At 39.2% G+C, this 12,600-nt stretch overlaps 1 protein-coding gene across 10 annotated transcripts in view; it reads right to left on the bottom strand.

Moving 5' to 3' along the window:
* Positions 1-12,600, bottom strand: part of atp2b2 (ATPase plasma membrane Ca2+ transporting 2) — a 249,752-nt gene that overhangs the window by 161,818 nt on the left and 75,334 nt on the right. The gene's annotated exons all lie outside the window — the stretch shown is intronic.

The raw sequence follows: 12,600 nt of genomic DNA, 5'->3' as shown, positions 1-12,600 counted from the left end.
TCTTGGGTTTGCCAGGGAAATCGATTCAATTCGACATGCGAACTGCATCTGAAACACGACTCAAATGGACTGATTTCACCACTAAGGTCATGAAGTTTTTAGCTCCAAATAAATAGCCTGTGATCACATTTTTGAAAACAGGTTTGTAATTTGACATTGAATTACAATGGAAACGGTGCTTTAAAGGGATAGTTCACCCAAAAATGAAAATTCTGTCAGTATTTACTCGCCCTCATGTTGTTCAACCCCGTAAGACCTTCGTTCATCTTCTGAACACGAATTAACATATTTTTGATTAAATCTGAGAGCTGGATCACTCCTCCATAGGCTTCTTCAGGGATTGAACTTGCCAGCCACGAAAAGATATTAAAGACATCGTTAAAATAGTCCAAGTGACTACAGTGGCTCAATCTTAAGTTTATCAAGCGACGAGAATACTTTTTTGTGCGCAAAAACAAAAAAAAATAAAGAATTTATTAAAGACTTTAAGGTCTTATGGGGTTGGAACAACATGAGGATGAGTAAATACTGACGGAATTTTCATTTTTGGGTGAACTATCCCTTTAAAACCTTTAAGTGAGCTCAATTTTTGTGATATTAACTTGGTTAGACATGGCTTTGATTTTCCAGCAATTTCCTGTGAAATCAGATTTTTTTTCCTCACAATTGCAAGTTTATATCCCACAATTGTGAGGAAAAAAGTCAGAATCGTCAGTCAAAAGAAGTTGCAATTGTACCTTTTTCAATTTTTTTTTTAAATTCCATGGCATAAATTTAGTCTCATTTGACACACTGGAAAAAGAAGATCAAGCTGAGTTGAATTGCATTGTGGGACGAAGTATTCTGCACAGTGTGTTCTGTGAGATTCGGGACAGTAAACAAGCCTGGCTGATGCTGGTAATGCAGTGAAATTACACAAATGTAGAGTCTCTTTGGTCAATGAGGTGGTGTTTTAGTAAGTCTTATCTCTACCCATCTGTCAATTATTCTCCTCTCCTCCCAGTTCAATCTCTTAAAGATGAAGTGTGTCATTTCTAGGCCTTGGTGAGAAAGCATGACAGGCCGTCTGTCCATATTGATCCAGAGTCTGACTATGCAAACGCTCTCTGAAACATCATCCAGGGCTCGTGTCGAAGCAAGCACACACACATCAGCCATAACACATGAAATATTAAAGATGTGTCCGAACTATATCTGGTCCACAGGATTTATCTCCTGACTCTAGTGAACTCCATGAATCTGCACTACTAGAGATTCATTTGCTTTATATTTTATCTTTAGCATAAACAGCATATTTGCTTTTATACTTTGTGTGACCAGCATCTATCACTTATTCTTGGTATCTACCAATATTTACATTCAGCATAGTGTAAACAGTATCAACGTTTTTGTTTTTGTTTGTTTTTTGCCTGAAATATATTAGCCTGAAAAGCATATTAAAACAGATGTTAAATCATCATTAGATGAGAAGCCTTTGTAAAATTGCTGTTTGCTTGTGGTAAAAGTAAATTAAATGCCAGTAACGGTTCTTGCAATGTAAAGTTTTCAATGTGGCTCGATTCATTGCCTTTCTTCTCGCTGCTGTGTGGCTTCACAATAAGGACAGCTGTTCAGACGCCATTAAGAAAGTATTATACAACAGCTGCGTGAATCATGTTTCATTCTGTGAGTCATGAGTTATAAAAGATAAATGATTTATGGCAGTTTAAGGCAGATTAGCCCATTTCCAGAGCAGTAATGCAGAATATTTATACTAACATGACAATTACTGTACTGTACTGTACTGTACTGCAAAAAATAAATCTGAAGAAAAATTACCAGTAAGTTGGGGGTATTTCATTAAACTGTATAATACAACAAAACACAAGCAAACAGGTGTGATAAATCAATATTAACATTACTTTGGCCACTATTTCTGCAGATGTTTCTTAGTGTGTTTCTCCTACTCCTTCTCTTTAAAGGGGTCATGAATTGAGAAATCAAATTTTCCTTGATCGTTTGACACATAAGAGGTCATTGTACTTTAAAAATATCTCAAAACTTCCTCATTAGTCCAAAAACAGCTTTTATTGAAACCAAGCTGCAAAAAGGAATTGTTTCGGAGTTCGTCTCAGTATGATATCACAGAGAAGAAGAAGATCGACGCCCACTTCTACATCATTGACTCTTAAGCCCCGCCCACCCATTCGCGAATGTCATTTAGTAGTAAATACGAGAGAGACTCCAACCCAGCATTACACCAGCGACAAAACATAGAGATGCCTCTGAGGATTACAAGACATTTTTTGCATTGCCATCCTTGTGATCCTAACTGTTAAATTAACTATTTTTAATAAATGCAGTGACTAATATAATATAATAAAATACATCACAAATACATAAGAAATAAATATAAATAAAGATGATTAATTACCGCACCGTCAAACACTTCAAACAAAAAGTAACACTTCAAACAAAAAGTACTGGTACAGCGACAAGGACGACAGCTCAAAGGGACTCATTACGGACTCAACGATCAATATCCACAAGAAATCATCCGCAGACGTAAGCTACTTTTCCCCATCCGTAGGACAATGATCAATCAAGGTAAAAAAGCAATCATCACAGTGGACAAATTATATATTGATGGACAATTATTTAGAGACAAAGACACTACTCCCTGGCTTTACTAATAATTGAAAATAGCAATGTAACATTTCCAATCCGTTTATGCTCAATTTATAGTCAATTCATAATCTTCATATTCTTTCATTAACCCAATTGCACCACACACGCACATTGTATTCTAAATGCACCTAAATAGCCTTGCTCACTGTTTATATGTTCTGTATTTGTTGTTTATAGGTATCCCTGTTTTATTTGTCATTTGTTGTTATAGATTTACACACATACACACACACACACACACACACACACACACACACACACACACACACACACACACACACACACACACACACTCAACCACATTCACATCCACACACACAGACTTATATTCACACAAGGTAACTATGAAATATACATAATAGGTTCATGCAATTGAAATTCATAACTTGGAATATTCGTGGTGTTGGTTCACAAACAAAAAAAAATAAAGTTTTAAATTACCTAAAAAATACACAAGCGGATATATGTCTAATACAGGAAACACACCTCTCTCAATATACACAGAACAGCTTAAAAACTACACATTTTAACCACTGTTTTTCCTCCCACTATAATTCAAAACAAAGAGGAGTATGCATCTTAATAAACAAAAAAATACAGTTTAACCACCATACAACCATTTCAGATCCTGAAGGCCGTTTTATCATTATTAACATTTCAATCAATAATAATCCAATTACAATTGGCAACATTTATGGGCCAAACTCTGATGATTCCTCCTTCTTTGTAAATTTCTTCTCTTCTCTTTCAAACATTTCTAACGGTCCAATAATTATAGGGGGAGACTATAACACTGTAATCAATCCATCACTTGACAGGTCAAAACACACAGGAAAATCTGGGCAATCTTCCAAAACAATAAAACAGTTCATGAGTGATTTTGGTCTTTGCGATGGTTGGAGGCTACAACACCCACTTGCCAGAGAATACACCTTTTATTCTAATGTCCACCAAACCTACTCCCGCATTGATTTCTTTCTAACCAGTAATTCAATCATACCAAATATTTTAGAAACCAAAATACATCCGATCATTATTAGCGACCACTCTGCGGTAACTCTAACATGGAACCTATCTGCAATACAAAAGCACCCCACCAGATGGCGTTTTAATACATCACTCTTGAAAGATCCAGAATTTGACAGCTACTTCAAGAGAGAGTGGACATCCTTCCTTGAAATAAATGACTCTCCAAAGTCATCAGCATCGCTACTCTGGGAAACATGGAAAGTAGTTTTACGGGGGAAAATTATTTCATATTCAGTACATAAAAAAAAAAAGGACAGAGAAAGAGAAACCCAACTGGAAGAAAGAATAAAAGAATTAGAAATTTTACATGCAAATAATCAATCAGAAAGCATCTATAAAGAAATTAGAGAAAAAAAAATATTGCTCAATGAAATAATAAACAAAAGAAACCAGTTTCTGATTCACAGGCTCCGTCAAGAAACTTTTCACCATAGCAATAAATCCGGAAAATATTTAGCCAGTCAAATTAAAAGAAATAAAGAAAGAACAGCCATAACCTCCATCAGAAACTCGGCAGGGAAGCTAACCAACTCACCAGTTGAAATAAACAAGATATTTCAAGATTACTATACAAAATTATACTCATCTGATCTTGATCCAAACCAAGAAGACATAACCCAATTCCTCGATAACACCATTCTACCAAAACTCAACATGGAACAAATAAACACACTAGAATCACCAATCACTGAAAAAGAACTTCATTCCGCATTGAAAAGCATGCAAAATAATAAAGCACCAGGTCCGGATGGCTTCCCTGCTGAGTTCTATGAACATTTTTGGTCAACTTTATACCCACTATTTAGCAGAACAATAACAGACATAAAACATAACGCAAAATTCCCTTCCCACATGAATACAGCACTTATATCACTCATCCCTAAACCTAACAAAGACCACACCTTCACATCCAACTATCGTCCTATCTCACTTATGAATGTCGACATAAAAATTATTAGCAAAGCACTAGCCCATAGAATTGAACAAATTATACCGTATATAATCCATCCTGATCAGACCGGCTTCATAAAAGGTAGACATGCATCTAATAATACCCGCAGATTATACAACTTAATGCACTACTCATCAGTACAACAGAAAGATACTCTCATTACCACATTAGACGCCGAAAAAGCTTTCGATAGGGTCAACTGGAAATTTTTATTCACCACGTTACAAAAATTCGGCTTTGGAGAGTCGTTTATTAACTGGATCAAGATTTTATACACATCACCATCGGCCACAGTAACAACGAACGGACTAACATCACAAAGCTTCACACTGCACAGGGGAACGAGGCAGGGATGTCCACTCTCTCCATCCCTATTCACCATTTTTATTGAACCTTTAGCAGCAGCTATCCGTCAAAACCCAGCAATCAAAGGTATTGAAACACCACAACAAACACATAAAATCTCACTCTATGCAGATGATATCCTACTATATATACAAGAACCCCTAACATCTACTCAAGAAATAATTAAAACAATTCAGTCCTTCTCAAAAATATCCGATTATGCAATAAACTGGAATAAATCTTCCACCCTTCCTTTACATAAAACCAAATGGGATGTGGCTCCCCAGCAATCACCAATACCTATTTGTCAAGATCACATCACTTACTTAGGCATTAAGATTTCCTCCAGACTGTCAGAGTTGGTAACACTCAACTTCACACCATTGCTAAAAAAAATAGAAGACGACTTGCTCAGATGGCTCAATCTCCCAATCTCCATAATCGGCAGGATAGCAGCAATAAAAATGACGATTTTACCGAAAATTAATTACCTATTCTCAATGATTCCAACCCACCCCACACTCACCTGGTTTAAATCACTAGACTCCATTATAACTCGCTTCTACTGGAAAAATAAAACGCCAAGGATAAAACTCACTACACTTCAAAAAAGTAAGGTTCAAGGAGGACTAGAAGCACCAAATTTCCAATATTACTCAATGGCTAACCAACTGCAATACATATACAAATGGATTCGCCCCACCCAATCTGATATTGTATGGCTAGATATAGAACAATCATTATGCAAAGAATTAAATATAGCTGACATACCATTCCTCACCAAATCAATTAAACAACACACATGTTTTAAGGCAGTAACTATAGCCACCACTCTGACAGCCTGGTGGAAATTTCACCAAATCACTAATTCTACATTAGCTCCATCTAACCTCACCCCACTGTGGAACAACCGTGACTTTATAAGCAATAAAAAAACATTGAACTTTCACACATGGGCGGAAAAGGGTATCACCCACATTAAGCATATTTTCAAAGCTAACACATTTAGACCATTTCCGGAACTGGCCCAGGAGTATGGCATCGGGAACAACGAATTTTTAAAATACCTACAACTCAAATCTTCTGTTCTGACAAAAATAAACATCAGAGACACAAATTTAGAACTTCCACCGGCAATATCAGACTTGGTCAACATTTCCTCTCCAAAGAAACTTCTCTCTAAAATATACAAAATGATCTCAAATCAACTTCAGACCATATACTTACCAACAATAAAATGGGAAAACGATCTATCAATAGCCCCTGATGCCAACTTCTGGACCCAAATCTGTAAAAACATCTATCACATGTCCAAAAATTCGAATCTTCAGTTAATACAATACAAAATACTTCACAGAACGCATTACACGGGCAATAGATTAGCTAAAATGGGATTCACATCAGAAATTTGCACACATTGCAATCAAAATTCTACAGATACATACATTCATGCAACCTGGCACTGCACTCCAATCAAACACTTTTGGGAAGAGGTCACACAGGCACTATCAACTATAGTTGGCTGCCACATCCCAATGTCGCCTTCCCTTTGCTTGCTGGGGGACCTCACAATAATAACTGATAAAACCATAAACTCTAAAATACTCCTCACAGCTCTAGCCATCGCCAAGAAAACTATCCTCATGAACTGGAAAACCAGAAATAAATTACACATTAACATCTGGAAAAATCTTATAACAGACTTCATGGCAATGGAACTCGCATCTCCCCTTCATAATAACACATCTGAAACTGATCCCTGCCGTCCAACACTTTCTGACCTCTTACAGCTATGAATCCTTTCTCTGTTTTCAACTCTGACTTCTCTCACCTTCTTACTCAACCCACGAATATTCATATTAGTTGTTTAAACTTGTTTCTGTCATCATTGTTATTGCTATCTTTACTGTTACTGTTATGATTACTAATTTCATTTTTTTTTTTTTTTTTTTTTTTTTTTTTTTTTTTTTTTTTTTTTTTTTCTCCATTGTTGTAACTACTGTTGTTGCTGTCTTTTGCTCTTACCGTTATGATCACCACTGCCATCATCATTGTCATTTATTATTATTATTAATATTATTATTATTATTATCATCATCAATATTGCCATTGTCAATGCTGTTTTAGAATTAGATATCATTGTCATCACTAGTGCAATAACTTCCCCCTTATCTCTTCATGGGTTTTTAATGCACCACAACATAGAATGAAAAAAAAAAAAAAAAAAAAAAAGAAGGATTAAGGATATATGGAAAAACCTCACAAACACCAAGGCAGGCTAGACAGGCGAGAAGTGGTTTCAACGGGACAGCATCTCTGTCCCAATTTGAGACACTCTCGCACTGTACTCCCTATTTTAATGCACCTTAGACATTGCACATAACACACATAACACAAAAAAAAAAAAATTAAAAATTAAAAAAAAAATAGGAAAAGATATGGACTGATGAGATGAGGGGGAAGGTTATATTATATTATCTTATATTATATTATCTTATTATGTCGTATTTTATGCAGGATTGACAATGGCAATTATTACATAGGAGGAAGGATGGAAGTAAAAAATCTACCAACACAATATTGGCAATATGGTGGTAGTGGGAAGTGGGATGGTGATGGTAATAACAATGGTAATACATAATAAACGGTTACTTTGTTTACGCATACACACACATACACATAACCACACTCACACCCGCACACATACACACTTAAACACTTAAATCACTCTTGTCACTGCTGGAAGTATGGATTTACAAGATTGCTCACTACTGCACTATGTTGGTTTGTTTGTATGTATGCCTGATTGTTAAATAAAAATAAAAAAAAAAAAAAAAAAAAAAAAAAAAAAAAAAAAAAAAAAAAAAAAAATTACCGCACCGTCTCAGAATGCGGCATGTCTATCAAAATGGACTGTTTCAAAGAGAGGATAGAAAATAGCTTATTACTTCTAAATTATGTTTTTTCTTTTATGTAAATATGTTTCTATCATTATAAGTGGACATCAGAGGACATTATAAAAAAATGTCTCCTTTAATCAATGTTGAAGCTGCTTTGAAACCATATCTGAATAAGATACTTATCATTTAAAGTAGTTCAACTACAGTCAAGAGTATTTTACTGAGAAGTGCATTTGTTTTTAAAAATGTTATAGTTCGTTAAAATGAATGGTCAGTACAACCTGAATGAGACTTCCCCAATGAGAGAGAGAGAGAGAGAGTGAGTGAGTGAGTGAGTGAGTGAGTGAGTGAGTGAGTGAGTGAGTGAGTGAGTGAGTGAGTGAGTGAGAGAGAGAGAGAGGAGAGAGAGAGAGAGAGAGAGAGAGAGAGAGAGAGAGAGAGAGAGAGAGAGAGAGAGAGAGAGAGAGAGAGAGAGAGAGAGAGAGAGAGAGAGAGAGAGAAGTTAAAGAGAGCTTGGGTTATTTGGGTTAGCCTCAGGTTATTTGGCTGTAAAACTGAGGGAACAACTCAATATGACAAAAACAACGTTTTGTCATGTTACACCACTGAAAAAAAAGTAGCCTGTTACTGTAAACGCTAAAAACAGCTGAAGTACTGTCACAAACACACATTATCACTGTCTCTATTGAACACTTCACATGGCGGCTTTTTTGTTCGGTGTGTACAGACTGATAGCATTAACTACATACTTTTATGATACTGTATTTTCAGCATTGCTGGCTAAAATATGGTTTTAGGGTGAGTAAATGATGACAGACGTTTCATTTTCGCAGTTGTGCATTTACCTGCTCTAAATCTGCTTGAGTTTTAGTTAGGGAAGTGTGCAACAGCTGATTTTTAATAGCATTAAACAAAATGCTTGTGTCCCAAATACTGCCCTAAACCCTTGGGTCCCAAGTCCTCCTTTTGGTGACGTAATGCAGGATAGTGGACGAGCATAAGCATGAGCACCAGAGCCTCCAAACATCTACATGATATTAAAGGATTAGTTCTGATAAAATGTCCTGATAATTTACACTCCCCCAAGTCATCCAACTTGTGCATGTCTTTCTTTCTTCAGTGGAAAAGAAATGAAGGTTTTTGAGGAAAACACTCCAGGATTTTCTCCATATAGTGACTTCAATGGAGTCCAACGGGTCGAAGGTCCAAATGTGAGTTTCAGTGCAGCTTCAAAGTCTCGACACGATCCAGCCGAGGAATAAGAGTCTGATCTAGACAAACCAGCGTACGTTTATAACTAATTAAACATTTATATACTTTTAACCACTAATGCTGGTCTTGCACGTCCACGACTACACACATTATGTAAGCACATTGAAAGGTCACACGTGTTCCGGTTGAGAAATGTAGAGTAGAGTGATAAACTCTCTCATTTTCTCCTCCAACTTTAAAATCATCCGACATAATTTTTTTACCTTTTATTTGTTTTTTCTAAATGGTGTTTGGCTTAGTCTTTACACGTTTGCTTTGTAAACACTAGATCTGCACTTCCACCTACGTCACGCTTGACCTTTTTCAACGTGATTACGTAATGTGTGTCGCAGCACAGCTAGTGCAAGATGATCATTAGTGGTTAAAAGCTATATAAATGTTTATTTTGTTACAAATGTGCGCTGGTTTGTCTAGATCAGTCTCTTATTCCTCGGCTGGATCGTGTCGAGACTTTGAAGCTGCACTGAAACTCACATTTGGTCCTTCAACTCGTTGGACTCCATTGTGTGATGAACATTTTAAAGTGCCCCTATTACCTTTCATGTAGTGTCTGACACAGCTGATTGTGAATGTAAAAGGTCTACAAAGTTTTTCAAAGTTATTGTCAAAATAAGAAGTGATTCTGAACTGAAACGAGTGGTTAATAATTTTAGTCTCACTTCCTTATGAATCTACATAGGTTTGCAGCTAATTTGCATAATGGCTGTCTATGGTATTGATTGGCTGAAAAGCGTCTCTTTGCCCCGCCCTCAAACACTGTAGTTTATCTGAGACTGGAAGAGTTTGGTTAGTGTTGTTCACGTTTGCTTTCTGACCAATCACAGCAGACTGGGCAATCTGACCAATCAGAGCAGAGCAGCTCTTAGAGAGGCGGAGTTTAGAGAGACTGAATCCTTGATCGAACCTTTTCAGACATTGAGAGAAAAGAGTTGATGCTGCAGTGGATATTATGAGGAAATTAAAGTGTTTTTGACCTTGGATGCATGTGAATTCTATTTCTGTCATGATGAGTCTCAGAGTGTTTATCAGGGTAATGGATATGACAATGTTGATATGTTTGGCCTTAGTGGAATAGATCTGCTACACTTCTGCTGCAAAGCAAGTACAGGACTACTGCCAATAGTTACACGACACGCTGCTGCTGTACAAATTAGCACAGATGAAGAACCCATAGCAGAGATATACAGGTGGAGCTGGGGAAGGTGGAGGGTTTCTGAAAGATGCTGCAGAAAACGCTGACCAAGTATTTGAAGGTTGAACAGCGAGCTCATTGGCTACTGATACAGCAGGAACCAATCAGCTGAGCCCTATAGTGCTTGATGTGATTGCAAGCAGAATGAGTTAAGGCCCCCTCAGCCTTCATGGAAACATCAATGTCAATAGAAATATATTTTTAAAAGAGTGTATGCGGTTGCTATGGTGTTCTGAGGGGTTTTAGTTGCTAGCTGTTTTTTAAGTGTTTTCTTCCTGTCTGGCATGAACGTCCCTGTAATGTTGTGGTTTCTATATGGCTTGTTTTTGTCCCTCCTTCAGGATGAAACAAACACAGGTTTCACACAAAAGAGCACTAGGAAAATTTAGCAGAAATTTGCAACTTCAGAACGTTCTGGTAAAAACATTTCATAACATTGATACTGTAGATTGTTCATTCAAAAATATCTGGTTTTTAATAATGTCCTCAAAACATTAGCACAAAAACATGATTTATTATATTGTTTATGTAACGCTTTTTTTCCTGAAATGTTTTAATTGGATGTTCATCTAACATTTTTTAAATGTTACTACTTGTTTCAGAACGTTCAGTGAACATTCAAAATGAACATTCCTATAATATTTCAAGAATCATAAAAGCAATCGTAAAATACAGCATATTGCAAAAGAAACGGACTACGGGTTCGGGTCTGGGGGTTAAAATACAACAGTAACGGTAGAGTCGGGTCGGTTAAATGATTTCGGGTACAGGCCGGGTTCGGGCTTAAGTTTAAAGCCAGTGCAGACCTCTAGTCGTAACCCAGATGTGGGCTCGGGAAGTGTGTGTCGTAACCCAGCTGTGGGCTCGGGGAGTGTGTGTCGTAACCCAGCTGTGGGCTCGGGGAGTGTGTGACGTAAACTCAGGAAGTGCGTGTCGTAACCCAGCTGTGGGCTCGGGAAGTGTGTGTCGTAACCCAGCAGTGGGCTTGGCGAGTGTGTGTCACAACCCAGCTGTAGGCTCGGGGAGTGTGTGTCGTAACCCAGCCGTGTGTTCGGCGAGTGTGTGTCGTAACCCAGCTGTGGGCTCAGGGAGTGTTTGTCGTAACCCAGCTGTGGGCTAGGGAACTGTGTGTCATAACCCAGCTGTGGGCTCGGGGAGTGTGTGTCATAACCCAGCTGTGGGCTCGGGGAGTGTGTATCATAACCCAGCTGTGGGCTCAGGGAGCATGTGTCGTAACCCAGCTGTGGACTTGGGGAGTGTGTCGAAATCCAGCTGTGGGCTCGGGGAGTGTGTCGAAACCCAGCTGTGGGCTCGGGGAGTGTGTGTCGTAACCCAGCTGTGGACTTGGGGAGTGTGTCGAAACCCAGCTGTGGGCTCGGGGAGTGTGTCGAAACCCAGCTGTGGGCTCGGGGAGTGTGTGTCGTAACCCAGCTGTGGGCTCGGGAAGTGTGTGTCTGACCCAGCTGTGGGCTCGGGGAGTGTGTGTCATAATCCAGCAGTTGGGCTCGGGAACTGTGTGTCGTAACCCAGCTGTGGGCTCGGGGAGTGTGTCATAAACCAGCTGTGGGCTCGGGGAGTGTGTGTCGTAATCCAGCTGTGGGCTCGGGGTGTGTGTGTCGTAAACCCAGCTCTGGGCTCGGGGAGTGTGTTACGTAACCCAGCTGTGGGCTCAGGGAGTGTGTGTCGTAACCCAGCTCTAGGCTCGGGAAGTGTGCGTCATAACCCAGCTGTGGGCTCGGGGAGTGTGTTTCGTAACCCAGCTGTGGGCTCGGGGAGTGTGTGTCGTAACCCAGCTCTGGGCTCGGGGAGTGTGTGTCGTAACCCAGCTGTGGGCTCGGAGAGTGTGTGTCGTAACTCAGCTGTGGGCTCCGGGAGTGTGTGTCGTAACCCAGCTGTGGGCTCGGGAAGTGAATGTCATAACCCTGCTGTGGGCTCGGGGAGTGTGTCGTAACCCAGCTGTGGGCTCAGGGAGTGTGTGTCGTAACCCAGCTGTGGGCTCGGGGAGTGTGTGTCGTAACCCAGCTCTGGGCTCGGGGAGTGTGTGTCGTAACCCAGCTGTGGGCTCGGGGAGTGTGTGTCGTAACCCAGCTGTGGGCTCAGGGAGTGTGTGTCGTAACTCAGCTGTGGCCTTGTGAACGTCCAGCACATGACGCATCAGAATGCAACATGCACTAACCTGATCCCCTACAGATGCAATCAAACACACACACACACACACACACACACACACACACACACACACA

This window comes from Siphateles boraxobius, unplaced genomic scaffold, assembly GCF_051911475.1.
Source record: "Siphateles boraxobius isolate OS27281-9 unplaced genomic scaffold, OSU_SipBor_1 5, whole genome shotgun sequence".
In the NCBI taxonomy this organism is placed as follows: Eukaryota; Metazoa; Chordata; class Actinopteri; order Cypriniformes; family Leuciscidae; genus Siphateles; species Siphateles boraxobius.
This window is presented reverse-complemented; position numbering and strand designations above follow the sequence as displayed.